This window comes from Chenopodium album, chromosome 14, assembly GCF_948465745.1.
Source record: "Chenopodium album chromosome 14, dcCheAlbu1.1, whole genome shotgun sequence".
Lineage (NCBI taxonomy): Eukaryota > Viridiplantae > Streptophyta > Magnoliopsida > Caryophyllales > Amaranthaceae > Chenopodium > Chenopodium album.
The window spans coordinates 25,535,918-25,548,059 of NC_137847.1; positions in this window are offsets into that span (position 1 = coordinate 25,535,918).

Consider the following 12,142-nt stretch of genomic DNA (forward strand, 5'->3'; position numbering starts at 1 on the left):
TTACCAAGGAGTAGATTTAGCTTTGAAGAATGTATGGCCCTCTACCAAAAGACGATATTGTTGTAGACATCTAAGTAGAAATTTCAAAAAAAAAACATTTCCAGGGCCTCTAATATATATACTATTTTGGAGAGTCTGTAATGCCACTAATCCTTACTCATTCAAAAAGGTAATGGAAAGACTAAGAAAAGAAAGAAAAGTACCAGTCATGAAATGGTTTGCTCAGCTAGGTAATCAGGCAAAATGGACCAAACACAAATTTGATCCCAATTTATGTTGTGATACCAATACTAGTAACTTTGTGGAAAGTTTCAACTCTACATTATATTGGATGTGGATATGTGTACGCCTATTCTGACTTTGTTGGAAGGTATATGTGCTTAACCCTATTAACTAATTTAAGTCGAGTTTAATTGGTTTGGTAAGGTCAGTTTATATTCAGTTTAATTGGGTGAAAATTTGACACCTCTATACATCCACCACTTTGTTAATTCAATTTTCTATTAATCCTATTAATAATTGGTACTCTATACTTGCAGGCATAAGAAGGGTGTGTATGGTGAGGATTGCAACTAGGAAAGAGCAATGTAAAAATTGGGATGAAAATGGAATATGTCCCAAGATTGTTAAACTTATTAAGGAAATAGGACAATTAATAAAGTTTTGAACATCCCACATGTCAGCACCAGGAGAGTTTGAAATACATGAAGGAAATTCATAGTTTCCCTTAAGTTTAAATTAGGGAAAATGTGCTTGTGGAGCATGGCAATGGACATGGATCCAATGTAGGCATGGTGTTAGGGCAATGATTTACTCAAAGTTGGACCCTCACAGCTATGTTAGCCACTGGTACTCTGTAAAGAAATACAAGGCAACATATAGTAATAACTTAGCTCCTATTCCCGACTACAAACAATGGCCTTATTTTGAAGTCCTCCCTCAAATTTTTCCACCACCACAGAAGAGGGGTGTAGGGAGACCATGTAGAAATAGGTGAAGAGAAGAGGGTGAACAAGCAAAAGTAAAGAGGGCCAAAACTATTAGGTGCAAGAATTGTGGACATTTTGGACACAATATTAGAACATATAAAGGAAGCCAACTCAAAGGGAGACTGCTGCAAATGAGCCACTTGTGAGTAAGAATAAAAGGAAAAGAGATCAATTTATCAAGGGTAGCAATCAAAATAATGCTGCAAAATAAGTTTAGGATGTTTTCACTCAAACTGGAAGTCAACCTTTAAGCCTCTCTTAGTTTGAAGACAAGTGACAGTGTCAAGTTATTTTGTGTATTTCTTTTAAAGTTGTCGTGGTTATTTTTACGGTTATTAGAACATGGAGTTTCTATTTTATGGTTTTTTCATATGTTTTTTTAGAAGTCACTAATGCTAGTTTTTGTTAAGACTATTATTAGAACATCAGTTTTTCTTATGAACACCTGTGTTTAATAAAATTGGTTACTCAAATCTTAGTGTGTAGCCACTATGTTACCGATAATACAAAACAATTACCATAATTATTACCTCACATAATTCTACTATCATCATGTTGTCTGAGGGAAGTAAGATAAGCACATGTTTCTTAATCTATTTAGCTACTAAGGAAATTGCAGATGCATCATTACTAAGAATAAAACTATTAAAAGGAACACTGAAAAAGGACGTAGAATAATCATAGAAATTACTTCATATACCTCATCAAGCATATATACTCCCATCTACTCTATTAGCCGAGGAGTATAGCTTGTTGTAAGCATTTGAAAATAACAGAACCCTTTCAGTACTACTGAATCCATGATCATTATCTGATTTTCCGAACACTGAAGAGATTTAATGGCTTTTGGAGAATGTTATGAGCGTCCACGATTTAGGGTATTAACCAGTTGTTCATAAAGGCAAGCTCAGATTGATCATATCTTGTAAGTTAGACAACCTGTTGATTTTCAATTAAATCAATATCCAAGATTTTTAAAGTATTAGAAATAAAGTAAACAAGAAATAAGTAATAAACTAGATGCTTTTGGTTTACCATTTACCAAGATAAATGTGGACAGATCATTTCCATATCTCACATTTAAAAAACTAATTTTATAACTTAATCAAACAATGTCTACGAAATACACTAGTGTTAGTGTATCATACATAGATTAAAAAATTGGAACTTAGCAACAATATTAAAGTAAAGACAATCGCATGTTCAGAGAGATAAAGCAAAACTATTCAGACACATATATTAGCCAAACTAAAGTAAATCTCAATTGCAATTTTAATTTTAATTCAAAATCAAACAAATATAGTGTTGGAAGTTCTTGATATAAAACAAGAGTGTTGGGAGAAAAACAATAGAGAGAGAGAACCACAAATGAAAGGGTAAAAGTCCCACATTGGTTGGGGGAGAGTTTTTCCCTTGTTTATATATTGGAGTGCTTTAGCACTACTTAGTTGAGTGACTTGGAAGTGGGTATTGTACCTGTAGACACCTAAAAATGTCTCTCCAAAACCAAACCCGACTATGAACAACCTTTCCTCGCCATTATTAGTTGGGTTAAGTATATAATCCTTGGAGCGCTTAAATCCATGTTCAACCCAATGCATTTCATAAATCAACCAAATTCTTAGCCCATTTTCCCCAACAATACATATTTTCCTCTTTTCGTGTCTACATCACAAAACCGAGCTGAAATGATTTTATGGCCCTATTATTTTGATCCAAGTGTTATTTTGTTGGATAGTCCTTTTAATAAGCTTTCCAACTATACATCATAAGCCCAATTTCGATTTAAAACGAAGAAGATATGAGCAAAATACTAAACTCAGCCCAAAACCGACACCCTTTCACTAAAATAGCCATATCTTAAAATCTGAAGATGATTTTTACCTGATTTTAATTTTGTTGAAAGGTAAACTTGATAAGCTTTCCAACAATATACTATATGCCTTATTTTGAGTTACGGATAAAATGTTATCATAGTGTTAAAAACGCGTAAAAAACTGGAATTACCGCACAACAGCTAAAACGCCGTGATGCGGCATAAGCTGATGTGTCACGGTGCTTTGTACCGTGACACGGTATTCTGCACCATGCGCCAGTACACATCCCGTGACACGGTGCTTTCATGTGTCTTCTTCGTGTTTTCTCTCACGCGCTTATGAATCTGGACGCATTTTTAGACAAATTGTACACCGCAACAAGGTGTGCTTCACCGTGCCACGGTGGGCAGCACCGTGTCACGGTGTCCAGTGCCATGTCACGGTACACACACTGGACACGGTTCCCAATTAGATTTTTTTACGCGGCTCTTATCTCTTCTAGGGTTTCGTGTGATCCCCTAATCATTTCTTCTATAAATAACCCCTTCCTTTCTGCAGTTCAGGGCACTAAAAATCATTCTCTCCCCCTCTACACCAACAATGATTCTCTTCTCTCTTTCTTTCTTGCTTTAGCCTAAACCCTAGCCACCCTATTCTTCCATAATACTTCCCCTAAGCACTGCAAGGAGCCCATACTTGACCCGATGTTCTGTCCTTTAACCAAGGCGTGAAAGGTAGAATTAAGTGAGGGTTTGGACCAAATCAATTCTGCTATTATTTAATTTTATTTCCATTTGATTTAAATTTTTATTGAAGTTACTAACAATTTATTTATGATGTAGCAATTTAAAGGAGTACGCGAAAATGTGAGTAATTAATTAATTTAATTACTTATTTAAATTGCTAGTATCATGATTAGGTTTATTATTGTTATTTTATTTGACTAACGATATTATTGTTAAATTGCTTCCAATATTAATGTTGATTTTATTATATTTTTATGATCACCATATTGCATGTTTAACAGGTATATGTAATTAAATCACGCCTAATAAGATAATTTGGACGACTGGTTTAGATTCCTTTTCAATCTTGTTATTTAATTCAAATGATCACAATATTTTAAAATTATATGTTGCATTATTATTAAACCAATTTAGCATAATAATAGTTTGGAGCAAATTAAATCTTTGTTTGCATGCCTTTGAGATCGCAGGAAATACTTTTCACTATAAGAATCAAATAGAGGCCAATACGAGCGAATGTGACTCCATAACTCACTTTGTTCCTCTAGACACCTGATTGTGTCTCTCCAAAAAACCAAACTCAATGATGAGTACTTTTCACGTCATTTGATTATCAAACGAAGTGAAATGTGAAAGAGTGTCGTGATTCCTCTGTTTTAATAAAAATACTTCTTTCTATTTTCAAAAATTTCTTTCTGTACCTAATTTATGAAACATGTCCATTCCAATTTAATTTGGTCCATGACGTGGGTCCAATAATGGTGTAGTTGGATGAGGCTCTAAGCCTAATTCCGATGAATAATGAGGAAGTTATGGCCAAAATTCTAAATTGGATCTTAAATGAGTTTTATGGGCGACCCAATGTTCAAGTGGAGGGTCCATTTTATTATACCTAAAGTCATTAGGATTTACTTTAATCTTCTTGTATAATCTAGAAGGTTATTTTAAGTTCCAAAGAGATTAGGATTAATAATTATATTTTATTTGATTTTGAAATGATAAAGGATTTTATTTGGAATAAAAAAGGTGTTTTAAGGATTAAATTTGATTTAATAACAGATAAGTACGGACTCTACTTAGCCAAATTCAATTGGAAGAAGGACTCCGTACGAATTTTATCGTACAACATCCATCGCGTCAAGATAAGGTCCATCGCGACGCGATGGCTCTGTCGCGTCGCGATGAAGTCTTTTGCGTCGCGATGAAGTCTGTCGCGTCGCGATTAAGGCTTTCGTGTCGCGATGACACTGTCGCATCGCGATTAAGGCTTTCGCGTCGCAATGACGTTGTCGCGTCGCGATGGGACCAGTTTTACTCCGAGTCGAATTCTGACTCTTTTCTATGGTTTACGGCCGTTTTTCTCTATAAATAGTGTCTTTTTCCTCTGTTTTTAATCATCAACAATTGACTAACAATCATCAACAAAGTCATCTATTCCATTCTCTCTCTCTAAAAGCTAGAAGCTTGTTCTTTCTCCCTCCTTCTAAACCTTGCCTTTTCAAACACCATACGTCCATTACGAGACTTAGACACACCTAGCCAAGCTTGAAGTTGCCTTCGCCCTAGACGTGAAAGGTTGATAATTTCTGAGGTTTTGGTCCCAAATACCTATTTAAATTATTTAAATTAATTGTTTAATTTAATATTTTTATTGAAGTTAATAACGTGTGTATTGTTTTGATAGAAAGAGATACGAGGCTACAAAGTGAGTAATTCAATTGCTCTATATCTTTAGAAAGCATGCTTATATTATTTTAATTCCTAGTATCATGTTAGGATGTTATTTATTGCTTTCTAGTATCATTGTTTAGGTTGGTTCCTATTTTAATTTATCATGTCAGTATTATGTTAGGGATAAAGATTTAATCTTTATTTCTTAGTGACATGCTAGGATTTGTTATTAATCTTGTTAGTACCATGCCTAGGATCTTGCTAATTTTATTACGCTTTGATGAGGTTGATTTTATGATCATGATGATGATTTGTTGTGTCAATATTATTATGTTGCTTGATATTATTGTTATTGCTTGAACACGCCCTCTCTTGCATGTTTGAAGGGAATTTTTACTTGAAATCACGCTTAATAAGATAATTAATAATTTTATTTAGGCTAATATGGTTTTAATTTAAGTGATCGCCAATAATAGATTTGTTTGTGCATTAATATTCAATCAACATAGATTAAACAGGTTTACACTACAAAAAAAATGAGAATCGGTAACACACAAAATTGTAACAATTTTACAAATGTTACTTTTTACTATCAAAGGCAACAAAAACGTGTTTGTTACCTTGATCCTAAATAATGTATACTACACTACAATGCAACGGTTTAAAAAATGTTGCTTTAGACAATGTAGGACAACAATATGTAAAATATAGCCCTTTTCAAATGTTGTCCAAAAATATAACAACAATAAAATTGTTTCCTATGCAACAATTTTAAAAACATTGTTTCAAGGCATATAAGACAATGATTGTTTCATGTGTTTCCATTGCCTTATGGAATTGATTGGAGTCTTATAGGAAAAGTGTAAGCACGATGAGTAAGGTATGATAGCAAAGAGTCAAGTTTATTGAGACTTTTGAGAGTATTTGACTTCAGAATTTCACACAGTAACTTGACTTAACATAGCAATGAAGTAGAATCAGTCCAGACTACAGAGATGTTTGTAGCTTTCAGAAATGAATTAACACTTTGACCATCAAAAAATAGAACTTGTAGTATTATACAAAACTGCAACATATGAGTAATTTTTTATCTAATTCACAGGCATATTGAGTAAAGTGACAGTAATTAGTACATCAAATACTCAAGAGCATGTCTATCTTTTTTTTTTTAAAAAAAAACAAAAGAAAAGATCACAAAGAAGACTAATTTCTAGTGTTCTACATTGCTAGCACAACAGCTTGAAACTTTCACTTTTTCTTCATAGCACCCTTCTTTTTAGACTTATTACAACTATTTCCACTTTCCTGTCAAGAACAAAATCAAGTATTGTCATCTTCCTAAAGTGCAAATAGAAATGACCGACAATGTTGTGGTGTTTCATGCACTTTCACTGAATTCTAGCAGGAAATAAAGAACGGAGAATTTTCATGGTACAAATGAAAAAAACTGCCAAAAAAAAAAACTAAAATAAAAAAATATCACCATTGGGAAATAGCCAAATAGGAAGGTCTTTTAGTAGCAAATATAAACTGTTGATGGTAATTCTATTCTTGAATCATTAATCGTATGAACCAAAAGTAGCACAAAAAATTAATACTTGGAACTTTGGAATTCATCAAGTAAAACAAGGATGCTCCACGTGTTGTAAAAGATGAAGTTTCAAGCAGGTTTTCTTTCAGCAATACAGGATAGCTCAGCTATATTCAGAAAAATCAGTTTAACATAAATCTACTTTTTCTTTCGTATCAAAATATATCTACCTCCAATTAACACTAATTATTTCATCCCGTAAGAAAACATATGCAGCAACTTAAAGTAGTCAAACAACTGAAATCATCAAGAAAATGCTAATTGCTTTATCAAACAGTTGACTGTGATTAAGCAAACGCACTTCTGGTTCATTACATCTTCACCTTCTTTCATTTTCTGCTAAAATCCAACGACCAGCAGATTGACCATTAGCATGAACACTTCTCTTGCCAGCATCTTTTGGAGTGCTGGCTTTCTGTCTAGGGTTAATCCAGTCTCCAATTTCAAGTGATGTTCCTTCTATACCCGAGTTCTTAGATTTCTTTCTTCCCTTTCTGGAGCTTTTCTCTAAAGTGACTTGTCTGCTAGTTTGCCGTTTACCACCATCCTGACCAAATTGACTCCTGGTTCAAACAACAAGGAATCATCAGACTCTAGATCTTAAAAATTCTTTAGTGTTTAAAATACAAAAAAAAAAAAAAAAAAAAAAAAAAAAAAAGCAAAGTACATGTAATCTATATATGACGCATTATGTGATTTCGATCCTGCATCAGTAGAAGTCAATGGGAAAAAGTAAGGTAAACGACTCCGGAATAATCTCTGGATCCTCAAATCATTATGGTAAAAGTAATGGTGAGATGGAGGAACAGCAGATCCTGAATTTTTGTCTTGGAATATATTTTGGGTTGTTCACGCTTATTTCCTATTCACTTGAGCACAGGTTACGAGAACCTGGGGCTGGTTTTATTGATTTTACAAATTGAAAATATTTAGTACAGAATTCATCAAAAGCCGGAGTCTGTACAGTAGACTTATCACTAGTACAAAAATCTTTCCACAAATCCTACTGCTGTGAAATATGAGGCTGCAAATCTACATTTTTGCCAAGGGATTTTCTGTGACTTTTATCGTTGGGCTCTTTCTGTTTATTGTTTTTGGAAAAATCAACCCCACTAAATTCTTTGTCAATGTGTTCACAGTCTGATTAAAAATCAAGTAGCTAGCTTGAATCTTTCTCGAATACTGTATTCTTCTGGATTAATGTTTTTTGAAAAGTTAAATGTGCTAGCGTCTCTGTCATTGTGAGCATCTGATAGATTAACTGAATCAGATTCGGAATCACTTAGCTTGAATCCTACTTGAATATTGTATTTTTTTTATTGCTATGCTTATTGTGTATAGTTTAATCATGGTCTCACACCACTCCATCATTGATAAATCTATCTATTCTCATAGGGAAAATCTATCTAGCTTCCTTCCATCTCACACACCACTACACCAGTGATAAGCTTGCATAATTTCCAAGGGGGATACCACGACATTCCTGAAAATAGCTTGGTTCCTTCATACTAGGGCTTGCAAAAGCTGATCCAACCCGACAACCCAACCCGAAACCAACCGGAAATTAATAGGTTTTGATTAAAATTTTCAACCCATTTATGTAATTAGGTCAATCCGATCCCGACCTAAAAATAAACAAGTCGGGTTCAAGTTGGAAATCTCAACCCGAAAATAACCCGCCTAACCCGTTTAACTAATTTGGGTCAGATATAAGTTGGGTCAACCTAATCACAACCCGTTTAACCCATCAGCAAATTTAATTTTTTTGGCCAAGCACAATGCAATAAATAGTCATATAAATATAAACTAAACCTTAAATGAAATTGATTCTACATTTCTACCGCCTCTCCTCCTATCTCCTCATTCTCTCTCTTCACTGGGCTCATTCACTCTCTCTCCTGGTCTCCACTATGGAGGCTCACTCAATGCCACTTTCCTCTAACTTTCTTCTCCTTCATTGTTTTTGGAAACAGAATACTCCTCGGGGTTGATGTAATAATATCAAGATGTCCTAAGGCTAAGTCCAATAACTGTCCAAACGTCCTTCGGCTCCGCCTTGCTGTCCGAGAGCTCGGCCTGCAAAAGAGAGAAGATTAACTGCCCCGAGGGTGTGATCCGGGAGAGCCCTTCCGATGATTAAGTTAGCGAGTGTACTTTTTAGAGAGAGAAAATAGAGAGAAGGTTAGAGAATTAGAAAAAAGTTACCATCATTAATGATTGAAGAGCTATTTATAGTTGTACTTTCAGGTGGCAGAAGTTGTACTTAGTTGGATAGATTAGGGGTAAATTTGTACTTTACTCTGACTAATGATGGGCTGGATCATGGAGGGGTATTTTCGTAATTCTAGGTCAATGGGTTTAGGACAATGGACTTGGCCCAAACATTCACTAATACACTAATTGAGGTAGTAGATTAGGTGAGGGTTATTCTTAACTTCTCTTCTTCACTTTCTAGCTCTTGAATTTTGATATTTCTTTACCATGAAATTACTCATGAAAAGAAGAATCAATGCAACCGAGACAAGCTGGAGAATATTGATTATTAGTTTTTTGCAAAAGTTAATTTTTGTCGAAAATTGCAATACAAAATTTATACGAATTTGTGATTGTAAATATGTATTATATGATTCAATTTTTTAAGAATATTAATGGTTACAGTATGTTAATTCGAGTTGGGTAAACAACAATTTTGTTTGGTTTTAACTTTTAAGACTCATAAACACGCTTTAAAAAAAAATCAGGTTAAACAGGTCGGGTTCGGATCAACCTGTAAATAGGTCGGGTTCAGGTTTGGGAGTGTTAACCCATTTATCTAAACAGGTCGATCTGAACCTTACCCGACCCGAGCTAATTTTTAGCCCTACTTCAAACCAAATACTCCAGAATTACTAATCTCACTTACACAATACCAACAATAAAAGAAATAATAATTCCCTTGAACAAACGATGTAGCATCAAGCTGAAAACAATCAGACTCAAAACTATCATCACAATCTTATATGTCAAAAATCCAAATTCAGAAGGGATTGTGCATGCGTGTGAAGTTTCTCAGTCCTATGTTAAGTGGGAGACGTTGATAGTTTAGGCCAAGGCAGTGTTGCTAGGTTTGCAGATGGCGAAGGATGCAGGGGTTGATCACTTGGTGCTGGAAAGTGATTGTATGCAAGTATAAGCTTTATAAGAATAAGTCCTGCGGCTCTAGTTCTTTCTTTTTATTCATAGATGATATATTGGATTTTTGTTGTAGTTTTTCTAGTGTTTGCTGGACTTTTGTGAGAAGAGGAGGGAACAAAATTGCACATGAATTGGTTCACCTTCAACCATGGGAAGTTGGTCGCCGTTTGTGGCGTGATGCCTTTCCATCTTGTGTAATTGCACTTGCTTCAGTTGATTTAATGAATTAGTCTCGCCCTTTGGGGTTGTTGTTTTTTAAAAAAGAAAAAGAAATACTAGTACTAAAATTTTAGACTGACCTTGTAACTCATAACTGTTCGTAATAAGTGTAATGAGCAAGAAATGCAACGAAATCAATAGAGGACCTCACATCCCTTGCCCCAATTGCCTGCAAAACGAAGCCAACCTTAGTCTTATCCTCTCTCTTCGTCTATTTAAGAGTCGTAATATAATTTATGGTTCTGTAGACACCTAAAAATGTCTCCCCGAAAACAAACCCGATGATGAATAATTTTTCACCAACGTTATTGGTCGGGTTGAGTATTTAATCCCGAGAGTGCTTAAAATCCATGTTCAATCAAAATCAGTTCACAAAATAGTCAATGGATCTGTCCTAATGTTTAGTCAAAGCATAGTCCAATTTATATTTTGTCCCGAACCTTTTTAATCCATTTCATATTATTTATTAATTTAGCCCAATTAATGAATAATAAACATAAATAGCACGAAATTATAAAACGGCACTAAAAATACTGAACGTAATTAGGTTTAAAATGAACATGGACACAAAAGTGGAAAAATGTCCACCATGTCACAGCATCTTGTGCCACGCCACGGTGAAATGTGGCGCGTCGTGGTATATTTTGCCGTGTCAGGGTGCACATGCCATGACACGGGATTGTCCCGTGTTTGCTCCACGTAAAACCTGAACCTGTTTTATCATTTTAGGGCTGCTACTTCCCCATGTCACTCTAAATTATCCCGTGTCACGCCAGATTTTGCCGTGTCGCAGAAGTCTGCTATCATGTCACGGCAACTAAATTTAGGGTTTTTATCTTTTTAGGGTTCCGTGTGTTCCCTCTACTCATTTTCCTTGTAAATATAACCCTCGTTTCTGCAGTTCAAGGCATTAATTAATTCTCTCTTCTATGCTCTGTCCTAAACACTAGCCTACCCTATTCTTTAAAAATACTTCCTTTAAGCACTCTAAGGAGTCCGTACTTTACCCGAGGTTCCATCCTTAAACCAAGGCGTGAAAGGTAGAATTGTTTGAGGGTTTGGCCCCAAATTAACTCTATTTAATTTAATTTTAATTATTGTTTTATTTATTTCCTTGAAGTTACTAACTTGTTTATTGTTTTATAGTTGCAAGCAAGCAAAATCAAAGTAAGGAATCATGTTCCTTTTATTTCTATTATTTTTCTAACAATTTTATATTATTGGATTGTTGTTAAATTTCTTCTAATATTAATGTTTATATATTTATTGATCACCATATTGCATGTTTAAAGGGAATATCTAATTGAAAATCACGCCTAATAAGATAATTTTGATGACCGGTTTAGGTTCCTTTAATCTTGTTATTAATTGAAGTGATCACGAATATTTTAGAATTATATGTTGCATTAATATTCAACCAATTTAGCATAATAATAGTTTGGAGCGAATTGAATCTTTGTTTGCATGCCTTTGAAATCGCAGGAATCACTTTTCATTATAAGAATCGAGTAAAGGCTAATTCGGGCGAATGTGACTCCATGACTCACTTCGTACCATCATCCCCGATCCTGATTTCGTGGTTCCGAACCATATGGAGTTAGTATTCTCATGGATTATGAATGGGGTGTAACATTCACGGGTCAATTGTTGTTGCCTTTCGTTGTCCCTTTATTCGTGGTTGCCTTTTATGATCCGTGAACGGTTTACAAGTTCCTTAAAGACTTGTTGGCAGCTCCCTACTTTCCTTGTCCCTAATCGTATATGTCAATTCCCACTTCCTATGAGTACCAAGCATATTCACACATGCTTAATGTAGGCTCTCTTCAAACGAAGCCTACAATTTGGCGACTCCACTGAGGAGGATTCTTGGTTATTTATCAATTTAAGTGGGTATTTAATTAAGATGAGTGGATGAGACTTGAAAGATTCTTGAAA